Below are 17,701 nucleotides of genomic sequence, written 5' to 3' on the forward strand. Positions count from 1 at the left end.
AGCATAACAGAGTCTTAAAAGCTTCTTCTAACTACTTGATTTAACTGGCATTGATTAGCTCGAAGGAGCAATCTAAAATTATTATTAAAGACTGCATCATTTGTCAAACTCTATTACCTAGGATGCTAAGTGATCAAAATTAATCCTCCCAGGCTTTACTTTTATAAAATAAAATTGAATTTATTTCCATTTTCTCAGTGAAATTGAAATAATTGTGCCAAATAGAATGCAAAATTAATTCAAAACCTCAAGTAAAATGTTTCATGGAAGGTGTGAAGGAAATAAAATGGTAAAAATACAATAGAAAAGCAAAAAGATATTATTATATTTGGGTTGTTCTCTCACAAATACAGTATTATTGTTGTTGCTGTTATTTGCTGCCACTAATTTTTATCTAAACCTACTAAAGAGCATTTACTATCATGCAACAATGAAAATAATGAAAATGTAACCAAATCACAACCAAGAAGCCCAAGTTCACCAACCAGCTGCATGACTTTGACAAGCACCTTACCACTCTGGGTCTGTTTCTTCCCCTCGCTTCCTTTCTAAAATTCTAAGTTTCCTACTTAAATATCCTGTGACACTGAACTCAGACGTCCAAGCAGAAGAGTCAATGCCTTAAATGACTCAGCAACTTGCATGCAGGAAAGATGCTGAGTGACAAGATTCAGCAACTCTTTTCACTTCTGTTTCGTAAAATGAAAACTTCATTATTTTTTTCTCCAACAAGAGCTTCATAAGAAATCAGAATATTAACAAATGTTAATTCTTGTTCTGAGTCTTTTCTGGCAAAAAAAAAAAAAAGAAAAAAGAAAAAAGTTAATTTAATAGGATTGTTAGGGGAAAGTGTTCCATATTTATAAGAAACTTATCACCATTTCTATTTTAACACCAGAGCAATGGATTTGTTATCTAGTCACAAACACTAAAAATTACATCGTTTGCAACAATTTAACCCTTTGATTTTAAAATATTTTGTTAATTAAAACATATGCAAAGGGGCATATAGTTTTTCAAAATTACTTCGGGGAGCGTACCAGAAAAAAAAATTGAAGACTGCTGTTTCGAAGAGTCTTGTTCAGTGCTTTATTCCTAATGCCAAGCATAATGCCAGGTACATGGTAAGCCCTTAATGAATGTATTAAAATAAAACTAGTAGAGTTTCTGATGTGTCTGAATGACTTGAGAGATGTTAACAATGACAGACAGTTCGCGGTTGAATTAATAATTAGTATATCACATAGTCAGGTACAGTGGTATGCACCTGTGGTTTCTGTTACTTGGGAGGCTGAGGTGGGAGGATCCCTTGAGTCCAGGAATTCAAGGCAAGTTGGGCAACATAGTGAAAGCCTCATCTCTAAATTAAAAATAAGAATGAGTCTATAGAGTAGAAAATTAAGCACATAAAAAAATAAGACATTTACTTATGAAGGAACAGAAAGTAGTGTAGGCACATAAAAGTAGTCATACTCAACAAATTATATAATTTTCAAAAAATAAGAATATGCATGGTATATTGTAAAAGTGTTGAGAAAAATACAATAATAAGGCATTTTAGGATATAATGAAAATATGGTTAATTTAGATTTTGTAGGGTATGATTCCAAAAAATGCTTCTCCTTCAAGTAGTTACACCTGTGGATACAATGTCCATCACCATAACTTCGACTCCTGAGCAAAATGAGAGAGATCGTAAGTGGAATCCCTAGTAGGTGTATCAATCAGGGCCCCAACAGGAAGCAAGTGGCATACTCCAGGAAGGTTGAGTAAAGGGACTGTTGATACGATATAGGCAGATATGGGAAAACCGCAAAGAAGAGGGACATGCTGGGGCTAGTCACAGCAGATGTTACAACCCTGAGGTTTAAAGGAGCAAGAGGAGAGAGTGTGGAAAGGGTCACCTTGAGAGGAGTTACGATCTTTGCTTGAGATCATGCAGCCAGCCCAAGCCAACTCTGTAGGCAGGAAGCAGGGGAATGTGGGACTGGACCTTACTGTGTTCTTCCTTCTGACCTCCTGCAGGGGCTCCCCATTGGACAAAACCAACCAGAAACCAGAGGGCAAGTGAGCCTGTCAAAGTAAGTACACAAGTCTGCCTCCAAGGCAGGCAACTTTGGTCCAGAAAGCAGCATAGAGGCAAGAGCGGGAGGGTGGAAATGCAAGCTATTTGGCACCATGAACATGGCACGTACTAGTCCATATAATGTCTTTTATCCCACTTGTTTTTTTTTTACTGTTAATTATCACATTAAAAAAAAAAATACCTTGGCCTGGCATAGTGGCTCATGCCTGTAATACCAGCATTTTATTTTGCAGGGCCAAGGGAGGAGGACTGCTTGAAGCCAGGAGTTTGAGACCATCCTGGCCAACATAGTGAGACTTTCCATCATCATGGAAAATTGTCCACTTTAATTTGCTTCAGATATAATGAAGCCTAATAATAATAATAATAAGTCAAACTTCCTCAAAAACATTGCAATGAAGCATGCTTTGGGCACATTCTGATCAGATTTGGAAATAAAGAAAAATACTTATAAAGATAATTAATTCATTGCCTTTTGAATGTGACTACCGGCAGAGAAGACAACATAGCATAAAGGAGCATGGACAAGAGAAGCTTTTGAAATGCATTTGAAGGACTTGAATTAAATATCATTTGGGAAGGAAAAGAAGATTTGGTTTTGCAATTGGATTGAATGGATGGAAGAAATCCTCATCATATGAAATAGGTAATGCTACCAACATTACCTGCAATAGGATAGCTTCACTACTTCCTGATCCTGAAACACAACAGAAATCTGATCCTAGCTTTGTAAATATAAGATCTTTACCACAAGTAGGTTACCATTCATAGACACCACTCAACACTCAGTGCCAGGCACCATTCTAGGAGCCATTGATACCATAACCAATAAGATAGACACTGTCAAAGCCCTGGTATAAGCTTTGTTCAGACAAATCCTATGCAGAAATTCACTATATTCACATAAAAGATAGAAAGTGAATAATGATAGGCTGGGCATGGTGGCTCATGCCTGTAATCCCAGCACTTTGGGAGGCCAAGGTGGGCAGATCACCTGAGGTCAGGAGTTTCAGACCCGCCTGACCAACGTGGAAAAACCCTGTCTCTACTAAAAATACAAAATTAGCTGGGCATGGTGGCGCATGCCTGTAATCCCAGTTACGCGGGAGGCTGAGGCAGGAGGATTGCTTGAACCCGGGAGACAGAGGTTGCGGTGAGCCGAGATTGCACCATCGCATTCCAGCATGGGCAACAAGACCGAAAGTCTGTGGAAGGAAGGAAGGAAGGAAGGAAGGAAGGAAGGAAGGAAGGAAGGAAGGAAGGAAGGAAGGAAGGAAGGAAGGAAGGAAGGAAAAGAAAGGAAGAAAGGAAGAAAGAAAGAGAATAATGATAAAAGTCGAGCTAGTGCTGCTATGGTTTAATTAGTTTCATGGAGCCTGGAGCCCTCCTGGCTTCCCCATTCCTTCTGCCCTTTGGACCTAGTACAGCAGTATGAAATCACTGAGATGAGCTTCCCATGATATATCCTCCTCAGGGTTACGGAATCTCAGTGTCTCCTGGAAGGACTAGGCTCAAATAATCTCAGAAAAATGTTTGCCTATAATTCTCATTTAAAGCTTTTAGAGAATTATTTATGTCACTAAGCTTTGGAATACTTTAGCTTTATCATTCATCCATTCAATCATTGAGTGCCTTCTATATGTAAACACTAAGAACGCAGTGGTGAAAAAGACAAGAGTCCCTGCCCTTTTGTAATGACCATGCTGGCCGGGAATATAGACTTTAGACATGTAATAGCACAATTAGTTATTTAATTGCTGTTGTGATGAGTGCTAGGAAGAGAAAGTACAGGATTTTTTGCCGGTGGGGCTGTGAAAACTTTCCTGAGGAGATGGCATTTGTGCTTTACTGGTTGATTAGTAGAAATTAATTAGTCCAGAGATTGCGAACTCAAATTCCTTTAAGAGATCAGGCAGGTAACAAAAATGTGTGCATCTGGCAGGGGTAAGACAACAAGAAATATGAGAACAAAAGGCCCACTGGAGGGAGTCTACTGGCTTTAAGGCATTCAAATTCAAACTTCAGTCATCTCTTGGCTGGCCAAACAAAAGAAGTGTGCAGCCAAAGACAGCAGAAGGGCTGGCAGTCTGCTGCGATGATTCAGGTAGGAGGACAGCAGGAGCAATGGCCCTGAGGCAGGAAGAAGACCATCTGTTTTGATGAATTAAGAGAGCAACTGCAGGTGAAGTTCTGGAGCCCTCAGGAGAGAGTGGCTTCCACAGGCAGGTGAGGGGAGAGGAGCCATGTCACTCAAGGCCTCCAGGGCAGGTAAGAACTTTAGTCTTTATCTCAAGTCCCCTTGGATGCACTGAAGGGTTTTAAGCGAAAAAGTGAATTAATTAGGCTGGCATTTTTGAAAGCTCGCTGAGCAGCAATGTTGGAAAAGTTGGAAGCAAATAAATCGATTAGGAAGTTGTGATGGCTCCTCCTCTCTTCTTCAGTTTTTCACCTACATTATCTACATAACTGTGTTTGTCTTGATGCAGTCTCAACCCTGTATTTCTCATTCCAGAAAACCAAGCTGAATATTTTCCTCTTAGTTCCTGACTCTAAGGAAGGAAGTAGAGTCCGGAGGTCTGTGGCCTGCAATGAAAAGAAGTGAAATGCAAACTCAGTACCCCATACACAGAACCTTCTATCTCCTGGCTACTATTAAGTGCTGCAGTGTTAGCGATGATCATGTAAATCGTAAGTATTATGGGAGCACCGAGAATAGTTCCCAACCTGCTGGAGGTGGGAAGTCAGGTAAGGCTTCACCTACAAACCTAAAAACTTGTGGACTTTATCATTTGGTTTAGCATTTTAAAAACCAATTCCTGCTTTGAATAATTCTTAATTAGCTGTGTGTGGTGGCGTGTGAGTTTGTAGACCCAGCTATTCAGGAGGCAGAGGCAGAAGAGTCACTTGAGCCCGGGAGGTGGAGGTTGCAGTGAGCCAAGATCGGGCCACTGCACTTCAGCCTGGGTAACAGAGTGAGACTCCATCTAAAAAAACAAGTAAAATAAAATATTCTTATTGTTTAGAGATTATCTTGTTTAGACTTTTATCAATTAACATAAATGTATACAATTATATTACTTGTGTGTATAAAAAACTTACATGGTTAGCATGTCCACTCTCCTGGGAGCATCATACTTGTTTCTTCAAGAACTAAAGAAAGGGGAAGTGCTGCCCCAGAGGCTGACTGTGAGTCAGCAAGTCTCCCTGATGGTTACATAAACATGAAACTTGAAGTTAGGAAAAAATTGAGTAAGCTAGACACATTTGCTTCTCCTTTTAAAAATGGAAATGGCAAGCTCTTGCCACTTTCATATGCAGCCGGACATGGTGCATTTGTGTTTCTGAGGTTATTGTACAAGACGAAATGGGTGAGTGATTTGAAGTTAAAATTAGCTTATTTTTTGTCAACTTATTTATTCATTGGTATATTTAGGCTCAAAATGAATTTCTTCCCTTTTTTTGTCTCCCTATGACTTTGTATAAAACAGGTTCATATGACATTAATCCTACAAATAAACCATTTGGATTAGAAGTCATTTCCTTCATGAAAATTACCTTCCTTGACATAGTAATCATTATTTTTTATGGCGTCTCTAAATCTAGATTCAAAATTCTCTAGCCTGGAAATAGGATTTCATTTTAGAGCTATTTTGTCCTTGATTATTGACACAGAATCTTGTGGGGTTGAGCAAGGCAGAGGCTGTGTGCTGCAATCTCTGTTGAGGAGGGAGACTCCCAGTGCTCTGCATAGTGAACTGGTCACATAGAAGTTTCTTTAGCACAGGAATGTGCATCCATGTTCCCCTGAAGAGCAAAGTACAGTGGTAGAATGGTGGATCAGTCCAGAAGTCCGTCAAAAAAGATAGGTACCGTCATGCTGACTGATTCTTTTTCACAATGTTGCTGTGATGCCTCAGACACAAGCCCAAGCATCTACCAAGCTGCTTCTTCCCTCCAAGTGACAAAAAGAAAAGAAAATGACAGTTATCATCAGCCCACTTTTTACCCTGATCTATGCGGTCCTTAGCAACCAGAGTATCTACACTGAGGCACGTTGCAGTGGTTGTCATAACTTTGAAGAAAACAAATCTTCAAAGATCTTTTTTATCTTTTCCAGGAAGATGTGTCAATCCTTTGATGGTAAAAAAGCATTAAAATCCAAAATTGAGAGGCAAAATATATCATATCCCACTAAAAACTCCTTGAGCCAGATAACTGCCAGCATGTACAGTTAGAAGGGTAATAATAGCTAGCGACTGCTGTGTGGAATGTGTTAAGACTTCTAAATATATTATTTCATTTAATTTTTGCAACTATAAATAGTAAAAAATAAGGGGACTGATGTTAAACATGTTAGTTTTGCCTGCACTGAAAGCTTAAAAGAATTTATAATGAGATATGGGACTTAGTAAAGTATCTATCGTATAAAAAGCATTCGATGTATTCATTTATTCAGAAAAGTATTTGTAAATGAATATCTTAAAGGTGTCCTTCAACTGACATTTCTTCTGATATGGCTAGTGAATTGCCTCTAAAGCAAAAAGTAATTGTAGAGAAGTACTAAGTAAGATAAGAGTTCTCCTTCCTAGCTCTTGCAAGCCTATACATTGAATTTGACAAACACATTGTTCCAAAAGTAAGCCACGGGAACTGGGCATCATGGCATGTGCCTATAATCTCAGCTACTCAGGAGGCTAAGGTGGAACGATCCCTTGAGCCCAGGAGTTCGAGGCTGCAGTGAGCCATGATCATGCCACTGCACTCCAGCCTGAGTGAAAGAACAAGACCCTGTCTCTAAAACAAAACAAAACAAAACAAAATAAAACAAAACAAAATAAAACAAAAGTAAGCCATGGGAGACAGATGTGGTAGAATAGGAAAAATTGAAATACTACCTTTGAAGCCTACACTTACCTTCTACTCATGAGTCCAAGCAAGCAGCTGGGCATTTGGGTACAGGAGAGAGGGACAAGAATACTTCCCGCTATAAGAACAAAATGGAATGTTAGAGTCATAGTCCAGTGGGCAGAGCTTCAGGCACTCAGACAGTGGATGTGGGTGTACGGCCTTTCAGAATGTGGCTCACGGCAGCCAGGTGTTAGCGGCTCACCACAGGCACAGCAGGTCTAACCTAGGGAAGGCCAAGGCTGTCAAGGTATTCCCTGCCCTAAAAAGACTTCCCTCAATGTTTCTCTGAACTTAGGCATCTAAACTGGTAAAGTTCAGACTCCTTAGCTTGACACTGCAGTACTCTTGGGATCTTGTTAAAATGGTGTTGTGAGTTGAATAGTGTGCCCCCAAATGTCATGCCTACCCGGAACCTTAGAATGTAACCTTATTTGGAAAACAGGTTTTTGCAGATGTAATTAGTTAAGATGATGTCATCCTGGTTTAGGGTGGGCCCTACGTTCGATTTCACTGGCGTCCTTAGAAAAAGAAGAAAGGACACACCGAGGTACACAGTTGTACAGGGAGGAAGGCCCTGCAAAGACAAAGGTGAAGACTGAAGTGATGTAGCCACGAGCCAAGGAGTGCCAAGGATTGTCGGGAGCCACCAAAAGCTGTTGGAGGAGATCAGGGTAGATTCCTCTCTAGAGCCCTCACAGGGAGCAAGGCCCTGACCAACGCCTTGATACCAGGCTTTCAGCCTTCCAGCACCGTAATAGAATACATTTCTGTTATTTTCAGCCACTTTGTTAAAACAGCCCTAGGGAACTAATACAACTGGTGAAATTCAAACTGGTGTCACTCCTGAGTGACACCAAAGAACTCTCAGGATCTCGCTCTAGAACTTACTTCTCACAGCTCCACATCACAGCTAAACAGCCTTTTTAAGGATCCAGATTCCGTATCTTGTCAATCGGTTAAAAAAAATTCGTTAAAAAAAGGTCCAGAAAATGCTCAGCGCTTTCCCACGGGCACTATCCCACCATCTGGAGTGCCCCATCTCCACTCACCCATCACTACATGTCCAAAGCTCCCTCCTTCTGAGCCCGGTGCAGAAGGCATCCCACAGGACATGATCTGATCCCCCAAATCAGACATCATCTTACTGTCTTCAGAAACCTCGCAGCACTATCTTTGTATTTCACATTGCCAATTTCTACTTTGAATCAGTCATGTGTGTCTGTAGCTTAATCTGGGAGAGTGATCAGATCTTATACATTTTTATATTGACCACAATACCAGGGATCAGTGCCTTAAATGAAGTTGTTACCTAGTACATGCTATTGCGGTGATCAATGTCTATTTCGCTGTTTGCCTGTTCCTTGAGAATGAATAAGTAACCATAATCTAATTGTTTACATATATATATATCAGTTTATTAGGGAAGAATGGCAAAAGTGGAGAAGGCAGACTTTTATACTACAAAATCTAAATGGAAATACACACAGACACAAAGACACACACACACACACACACACACACACCCCAAATACACAGTACATGTGTTTAAATTGATATAAAATATGTCCCTAAATAATATGGCTCTTACTAAAAGGTAACAATACATCGATTTATTATTAACGACAGTACTGCTTTTTTGAAAATCTCAAAGGAATGAGAGGAACGAGGTGAATAGAAGGTCTGAAGACAGTAATTTCAGACTCCCACTAGAGTGGGCGTGCTGAGAGGCAAGGCAGCCTGATTCCCTCCTGCAGTGGAAACGTATCCATATTACCCTATCATGAAATTCATTGCGGCATGGCTTCAATCACTCCTGCTCTACTGAGAGCAGTGGAGTGAGAGATCACCAGGAGCCTGCTGCCTACCTCACCCCTGTCCTGGGGCCTCCACGGGAGCCACAGAGGTACTACCTCCCTCTCTCCCATGGGCATTTCCTTGCTGGCACAGTCTGCCCTGCCACACTTCTACTTTCTTGCTTTTCTTTTTTTTCCTTTTTTTTTTTTTGAGATGGAGTCTCGTTCTGTCACCCAGGCTGGAGGTCAGTGGCGTGATCTCAGCTCACTGCAACCTCTGCCTCCCGGGTTCAAGCAATTCTCCTGCCTCAGCCTCCCAAGTAGCTGGGACTACAGGTGCACGCCACCACACTCGGCTAATTTTTTTTGTATTTTAGTAGAGAAAAGGTTTCACCATGTTGCCCAGGCTGGTCTTGAACTCCTGAGCTCAGGCAATCCACCCGCCTCTGCCTCCCAAAGTGCTGGGATTACAGGCGTGAGCCACCACACCCGGCCTGCACTTGTTTTCAATGGAGAGAAACATCAAGGCAAAGGGACATTCAGATATAAGTCAGGAGAAACTCACTGCATCATCAGCCCAGCTAATCGTCATGTCTAACTAGTAGGCTCAATTTACCTGGTTTCTGTGATTCAAATAAAGTTCCCTTTATGATTGTGCAAGATGGATTTTCATTCTGGAAATGACAATTTAGTTGTTGCGGGATGTGTTGTCAAAGTCCACCAGCTTTTGCCCTTGGGAGTGTTGGATGCCCTTGAGAAGCTATGTCCTATAGCACAGGTAATGAAGGCTCCTGTAGTTACTCAGAAAACAGAGCAAACCCTGCTGCTAGGGAGATGACTAGGGCAGCGTGAGAGCTTTAAAAGCCCCCTCAGGTCCTCTTATTCTACGACTCAACCAACCAATGAAAAAGATTGCCTTCGGAGGGACCTGGGTTAGTTGACCCTGGCTGACGCATAAGCTCGTTTTTACCCTGGCTGATATAGAAGGCTCTGAAGGAGAAACGAACAGACCTTCATTGCTTCGTACAAGGAAAATTTTGCCTATTGCCTAAAGGCCAGAAAGTCAAAGCATACATGGGAACACAGATAATTTAAATGAGATAATCTAAAGTATAAGTCTAATTAAATTAAATAAACCCAATCCCACGCACTTTCATTCTAAAACTCTGTATCCATTAAATCCAATTACTTCCCCCTGTGGCTTTGGCTTTAAATGGATGTTAGCAATGATCACATTGGATTCCTGCTCTCTGCCAACCTCCAACAGCTTTTATGGCAAAGGTGCAGTTATTAAGTGATTGCAGCTGCCAAATGCAAGTGCCCCGGTTCCACAGGACAAGGTAGAGGGGCAGGCTATAGATAAGGACACCACCTAAATGAATGCCTTTTAAAATAGAGTGCCTTTGTTCTTTTTGCACTCTTATTCCCCTTGTCCCTCACCCTCCAGAAAAGATATATTCCTTGAGCTCTCCAAGAAGATCACAACTTTCTCTCATAAATTATTTACATTTATCCTCCACCAACATCAGAATCTAGCAATCGAATTCACACACTCATTAGGTGAAATTGAAGAGAGAGAGAGCAGTTATTAGGCAGAAAGTTCTCACTACAGCTCTCCTCGCAGCTGAAGGTGTTCAATGAACTTGCCCTCCATCAAATGGAACCTGGTAGAATCATTATCCGAGGCACTCACTGCCCACAAAAGCCAAACCAGTCTCACCCTTGTCTGCTCTCGCTCTCATGAAAGTTATTAGCTTAGCCGGGTGTGGTGGCAGGTGCCTGTAATCCCAGCTACTCTGGAGGCTGAGGTAGGATAATTGCTTGAACCCAGGAGGCAGAGGTTGCAGTGAGCCGAGACTGCCCCACTGCACTCCAGCCTGGACAACAGAGTGAGACTCTGTCTCAAAAACAAACAAACAAAAAAAAAAAATGAGAGAGAGAGAGAGAGAGAGTTATTAGTTTTATCAAGTTATTAGCTTTATTTTATTAAAGGATTTAAACATATGTGGCAAGACAGAGGTTTCATAACTTCAACTGGTTCTGTGGGCATAGATTTGCTGCAGAGTGAAGTCCCCCAAATCAATTAAATGTAACCCAACTGCAAAGATATCACAGCTGATATTGTTACACTTGTTGGATTTCATGGAGGCTAAATCCTGTAAAGTTCTTTGAGGTTAGAAATTTTATGAACAAATTGCTTTCTCTAAACAATTTTACTGACTGAATTTCCTGTTGAATTCTGCTAGTGAACAATATGAATACATAAATTTGGGGGCTGGGTACGGTGGTCGATGCCTGTAATCCCAGCACTTTGGAAGGCCAAGGTGGTCAGGAGTTCGAGACCACCCTGGGCAACATGGAGAAACCCCATCTCTACTAAAAATGCAAAAATTAGCCAGGCATGGTGATGGGCACCTGTATTCCCAGCTACTCAGGAGGCTGAGGCAGGAGAATCACTTGAACCTGGGAGGTGTAAATCACAGTGAGCCAAGATCACACCACTGCACTCCAGGCTGGGCAACAGAGCTAGACTTTGTCTCAAAAAAAAAAAAAAAAAGTGTGTGTGTGGGGATTGTTATTACTGTGTCACCATAGTGTGATGGAAAAATCTGGAATTTTACTCAAGTCACCTAAGTTGTGGAATATAGTCAAATCTCCCAAAAATCTCAAGACAAGAATAATGCCTGCACAAGCTATTCACCTAATAGGATACTGTCAAATCAAATAGTTTTGTTTATTGATGGTGGTGGATGGTTTTGATAGAATTGGCCTTAATAAGTCTTACATCATAAAGCAAGCGGTGGTTCTCACCTTTGGCTACACTTTGAATCACCTGGGAGATTTGAAAAATATGATGCTCTCGCCCCACCCCAGACTGATTAATTTGAACTCTCTCTAGGGGTGGGGTCTGGGGGTTGGAATTTCTCAAAGGTCCCAAGATGACTATAATATTCAGCCTGAGTTAAAAACTACCAGTCTGTAGCCTGAAATGCAAATTTAAGAGGGGTTATATGTGAAAAACAGGAAAAAAAGCATAATTAACTGAACTGACCTCTATCTTAGGTACTTCAAATAAATTCCTAGATATCCAAGTCCCCAAATCAATATTTTTGGGAACAAAAAGAGAGCAAATGCATGTTATTTGTCCAGACTACGCGGTGGCAGAGTAAACTCTTTATAGAGCTAAGTGAGGCCTTCTATTTCAAGAAGACAATAGGCATTCCTTTATTCAGTTTCCTCCTTCCAATGTTTGTTAGAGCTCAATTGATCAGTGGGAATTAGCAGACTCTGGTGAAGTGGTTAAGACCATCCCTTGACTTGAGATGGCTCCACTTGGAGAAGCTCCACCATTTTGGGCAAGGTCATAGTTACAAATGAGGGCTTCATCTGCTTCCAAGAAAGGGTTAAATAGCATCCACAGGATTTAGCTGAGGAGTTGCTGTTATTTCATATTTTAAGAGAACTCCTTTTCAAATTAATCTTATTAATCACTACAGTTATAAAAGTTGATTTTGAGAAACGATAAGACAACTAAAAGTTTAAGTAACATTATTGATGTATGTGTAACATCTCATTGTAATAGTATAGTCAGCCCTCCTTATCCAGAAGTTTGGCATCCAAAGATTCAACCAACGACGGATCAAAATTATTTTAAAATCAATAACAACAACAATAAAAAGTAACAATACAACAAAAAATACAAATAAAAAATATGAAAACTATTTTCATAGCACTTACATTATATTAGGTATAATCTAGAGACTATTTAAAGTGTATGGGAGGGTGGTGTATGTATATGCAAAAACTATGTCATTTTATACAAGGGACTTGAGTATCTGCAGATTTTGGTTTGGGAGGGGGCCATAGAACCAATTTCCTCACTGATACTAAGGGACTACTGTATTTTCTTGAGCAACTCCAACTTTACTGTATGGCACTCTCAGATAGAGAATAGTCCCTATTCAGGCCCAAACTCCAAAAGGCATTGACTATCTAACTCTAGGGTGCATCAGAATCACCTGTGGAATTTGAAGCTGCATTTTAGAGGCGTACCCCAGGTATCCTTGATGGAGTAGACAGTCCTCAGATTCCTCTTTTAGAAACCCATAAAGGAACTTTGGGCATTTTGAGCACAAGGGCAATGACTATAATATCAGTTACCTCTGTAAATGATCTCCTAAAAATGAATAGAATTATTTGTCAGGAATGTATTATTAATATTAATAACATGGTCAGGTGCAGTGGCTCACACCTGTAATCCCAGCACTTTGGGAGGCCAAGGTGGGTAGATCACCTGAGGTCAGGAGTTTGAGACCAGCCTGACCAACTTGGTGAAACCCCATCTATACTAAAATAGTAATAACAATAATAATAATGTTTCTGAGGTATCATAGCCCAGTTTAGGAAAACCATCATCTTCAACCAAGGAATGCCTACAAGGCCCTTCCTTCATTACTATAAGTTCCTTTCTGTGTTGTCCATCTCCCCATCAATCCCCCAATCAATCGTTCCATGTCTGCCTCCTTTGGCTATTGGATAAGAAATTTTAACAATATGCGGTATCATTAGAGTTTTCCTTTAACTGTTTCATTAACTCATATATAAGTCACAAACATATTGTTAGACATTTTATAATTTGCATTCAAAAATCCATGTCTACATATATAGTCGTTTTATGGAGTTTTGTTTTGTTTTTTTTTAATTATTATCATGGTTGCCTTGAATTGTTGCTTTTGTGGAGCCAAGTAGAGTGTACTTTCTGATGGCTTGAACATACGGACACTAATACAAATGTTTGTGCATTGATTGCTTGTCAAGTTAGAGATTTGACTAAATATTTCATCTGATATCTGAAGGGACTCTATAGACCAGGAACTGCAGAAGTTCAGCACCTGATTGTAGAAAAGATCAGGAGGTGAAGAAAAGTTCATGGTGATAAAGAAAGAAGTTACTTGTGAAGTTGAGAGACCTAAACAGGATGCTAAGGGTGCTCCAGAAACCAAAAAGGCTGTTTTTCCTAACGAAGAGGGAATAAAACGGGGTCCATGAAAGCCACTCGGGGTCACTAGCAGGACAGGAGGAAGCCTATTTCCCTCAGCACATCCCTGACAAGTGGATCTGAGGGAAATAGGTTTGGAAGACTAAGAAATAAAGAAAGAGTTGAGCTACAGATAGAGATAGAGATGTGAGGGAAAGGGAGAGAGAGAGAAGGATAGTTGGTAGATAAAATAAAGATTCTAGAGCGAGACAGCTAAACCGATTACATTTTACTCTGGACACTAACAGTCATATGATGCAGGAACTTAAAATAAGGCATGAAAAGCTTAAGCAATTTGCCCAAGGTCCTACTAAACTGCAATTCTAATAAGCCAGGCAATCTGACTCCCAAGATTACTTGCTTAGCCACTATGCTTTAGGACTGAGGAAAAGATAGCTCGCAGAGCAGGAATACACTATTATATGACATATTATGGTACTCCTGCTATCAAACTTATCATCATACCAGGCCACAGATAAATGGAGAGGATTTAGAAATAGTGATAGGCTAGTTCTTAAAAAATGTACAGATTGGTAGGATCTAGTAGCCATTAATTAAACAAACAAAATAAAACAAAACAAAAAGCTTTCTTCCTGCGTCCCAATAATTTTAAATAAGGGAACAGGCCAAGACGGTGGCTCATACCTGTAGTGCCAACACTTTGGGAGGCTGAGGTGGGTGGATTGCTTGAGTTCAGGAGTTGGAGACCAGCCTGGGCAACATGGCAAAACCTTGTTTCTACAAAAAAAATAAAAAAAAAAAAAAAAAAAAAAAAAAGTAGCTGGGCATGGTGGTCTATACCTGCAAGATTGCCAAATAAGGGAACAGATATCAAACCATGAAGTGATGATGCTTTGTTTACCCAGACATCATCAAGACAGTTAAAACTGGACAGTTAAACATTTATCATATTCTATGACAAATGAATACTAACAGATCATGTTTGTTTATTCTAAATCAGTAAACCATGGAGCTGATTTACGTGACTTTTTTTCTTGACATTTTATTATAGAAATTTTCAAATATACAGCAAGTCTAAAATAATTTTTCATCAAACCTCTGGTATACTCAGCACCTAGGTTTCCAATGCTGATTTATCCAGCACAGACCTTGGGAACAGCATGATTGATCCTCAGCTTCATCTCTGAGTCATCTCACCGTGCCCAGCGTGATGCTTGTTATTAGTTGAGTCATTTGGATGGATGCTGACAATTTACTATGCCTTAGGCAGACAGGTAAGTGATGAGCAACTGATCAAGTACAGAATCCAAAGAAGCAAAACAAAGAATCCTTTGAATGCTGGGCATGTTATTACTAGTAAGCTCTCTATGCATACTTATGATCAACAATCACCTGGTGGTACAAGTTTTGAAAAGAGGTCAAGGTTATAACATTTGCACATCAGGCTAAGATTTCTTAGAACTCTTTTTCTCTCTTACTTTCACTCTTCTCTTGCTTTTAGGTCACACTGGGGAATGGAATGGAATGGAATGGAACTCACATGTTGGATAAAGGGATATTAGCTTACACATGTACTGGCCAAGTAATCCCGGTGCACTTGAACTTTTATTCCAATAATACTGTATTAGTCCATTCTGACACTGCTATAAAAAAATGTCTGAGACTGGGTAATTTATAAAGAAAAGAGGTTTAATTGGCTCATGTTTCCACAGGCTGTACAGGAAGCATGGCAGCATCTTCTTGGCTTCTGGGGAGGCCTCAGGAAACTTACAATCATGGTGGAAAGTAAACGGAGAGCCAGCACTTCATATGGCTGGAGCAAAAGGAAGAGAGAGCAGAGGGGAGGTGCCACATGCTCTTAAACAACCAGAAGAACAGCATCAAAAGAAGAAATCTGCTCCCACAATTCAATCATCTCCCACCAAGCCCCACCTCCAACACTGGGGATTACAATTTGACATGAGATTTGGGTGGGGACACAGATCCAAACCATATCAAATATTCCCTGCTTGCAGCAGCCATTTGAACATAGAGGCCATATTTATAGACATCTCAACCTCCTCTTTGGAGGTTGACATGATCAACCTCACTGAGATACTTGATATATTGCCAGGATGACACACACTATTGACCACAGTTCTGAGAGCCATTTCCTGTCATTCAGTGTGATTATTGGCTAGGTGTAGATAAGGATTGTTATAAGTTGAATTGTGCCCCCCTCACCAAAAATATGTGTTCAAGTCCTAACCCCTCATTCCTTAGAATGTGGCCTTACTTGGAAATAGAGTCTTTGTAGATTTAAACAAGTTAAGATGAGGCCAATTGAGTGGATTCTAATCCGATATGACTGGTGTCCTTATAAAAAGGGGAAATTGGGATCCAAACACAGACCAGCAGATAAGGAGAATGCCATGGGAAGGTAAAGGCAGAGATCGGGGGATGCATCGGCAATTACCAGAAGCTAGGAGAGGCTTGGAACAGATTCTCCCTTACAGCCTCCGAAGGAACCAACCCAGCTGACACCTCGATCTCAGATTTCTAGCTTCCAGAACTGTGAATCGATACATTTTTCTTGTTTACACCACCCAATCTGTGGTACTTTTTTGTTGTTGTTACAGCAGCCCTAGCAAACAAATATGGGGATGTTGGCAGGAGCTCGAAGAAAATCACCTTTGAGGATATCACATATGGGGCTAAAAGCAGCAGTGAGGAAAAGAATCAATTAGAGAAAATCTAATTGTACAAATTTCCTTACAACTGATGAACCAGCATTCTCAAGATCATGTTTAGAATGAAAAATATTAAAAATATATTTTAAAGTGAGTTTTAGAGACCATATGTAATAAGTGTTTTGTTTTGTTTTTTAACCTCTTTAGCATTTGAATGTGGCTTATTTCTGTTTTAGCTGAACAGGTGAATATGTAGTGTTTTCTCATAAGGATAAAAGACTAAGTCCCGTGAAGTACAGATGTGTAATGGGCAAGTAGATCTGAGTAAGACATTCTGCATTCTTCCAGCTCAGCATTGTCACTGTTTCTTTCTTATGTACACATTAGCATTAGCGGGAAGCAAGGTGCTAGACATTTTAAAATAGATAATTCTTCATCAAAAAGCTTCAGATTATAGTAGAATTGAATTTCCAGATTTTCCTACCTCGGCACCTAGAAATCAGGTAAAACAGAACAATTCTAATGGCTGGTGCTTCAGAACTGGAAGGCCCTGAGGTCTTTAGTTACTACCAACTATTACAGAGGAATCAGAGTCCCGCTAGAATGGCCCAGATAGTTCAGGTTCTTTCTTCATTCTTTTGGCTAAAACTGTATTTGCTGTTTAGTCTCTGTCCCCCTCCTATGTCCTGTGTGCCCCAGCCGTTAAATACTGGAACTTCATTCAAAGTCATCTAGCTCATGAAACAGCTCTAATTCCACAGGATGCCCTAAGATAACCAGATTTTGACTGTGGAGAGCCAGTAGTGGAGCCAGGAGCAGGTTACTACCGGCGCTAATGTTGTCCTAGCAGCCATCACAAAGAGGATGTGTCCTGGGAGAGTCAGAGCCAGTCCTGAGAGCCAAGACTGTATCACACACATTAAGGGAGACACTACTGCAAACCCCTTCATCCCCGGATGTTACATAAACTGTGTCCGAATTTGCTGAGCTTCTGTTGAGTTTTCTACAACAGTGAAGAAAATTTCAGTAATTGATAATTGATACTTTCAATGATTATTTGCCTTTTTTTTTTTTTTTTTTTTTTTGGAAGACAGGGTCTCTCGCTCTGTTGCCCAGGCTAGAGTGCAGTGGTCCAATCACAACTGACTGTAACCTCAGGCAATCCTCTCACCTCAGCCTCCTGAGCAGCTAGGGCTACAGGTGCATGCTAGCATGCCTGGTCAACATTTTTAATTTTTTTTTTTTT

At 40.4% G+C, this 17,701-nt stretch overlaps 1 long non-coding RNA gene across 1 annotated transcript; it reads left to right on the forward strand.

Annotated features, from left to right (window-relative positions):
- The first annotated feature begins 5,186 nt into the window (after window positions 1-5,186).
- LOC126952897 (uncharacterized) lies at window positions 5,187-15,652 on the forward strand. The gene is made up of 3 exons (XR_007725061.1): window positions 5,187-5,454; window positions 14,898-15,060; window positions 15,499-15,652. It is a non-coding gene; the product is annotated as an uncharacterized LOC126952897 (long non-coding RNA).
- Window positions 15,653-17,701: the final 2,049 nt, after the last annotated feature.

Source organism: Macaca thibetana, chromosome 4 (genome assembly GCF_024542745.1).
Source record: "Macaca thibetana thibetana isolate TM-01 chromosome 4, ASM2454274v1, whole genome shotgun sequence".
Classification (NCBI taxonomy): Eukaryota; Metazoa; Chordata; class Mammalia; order Primates; family Cercopithecidae; genus Macaca; species Macaca thibetana.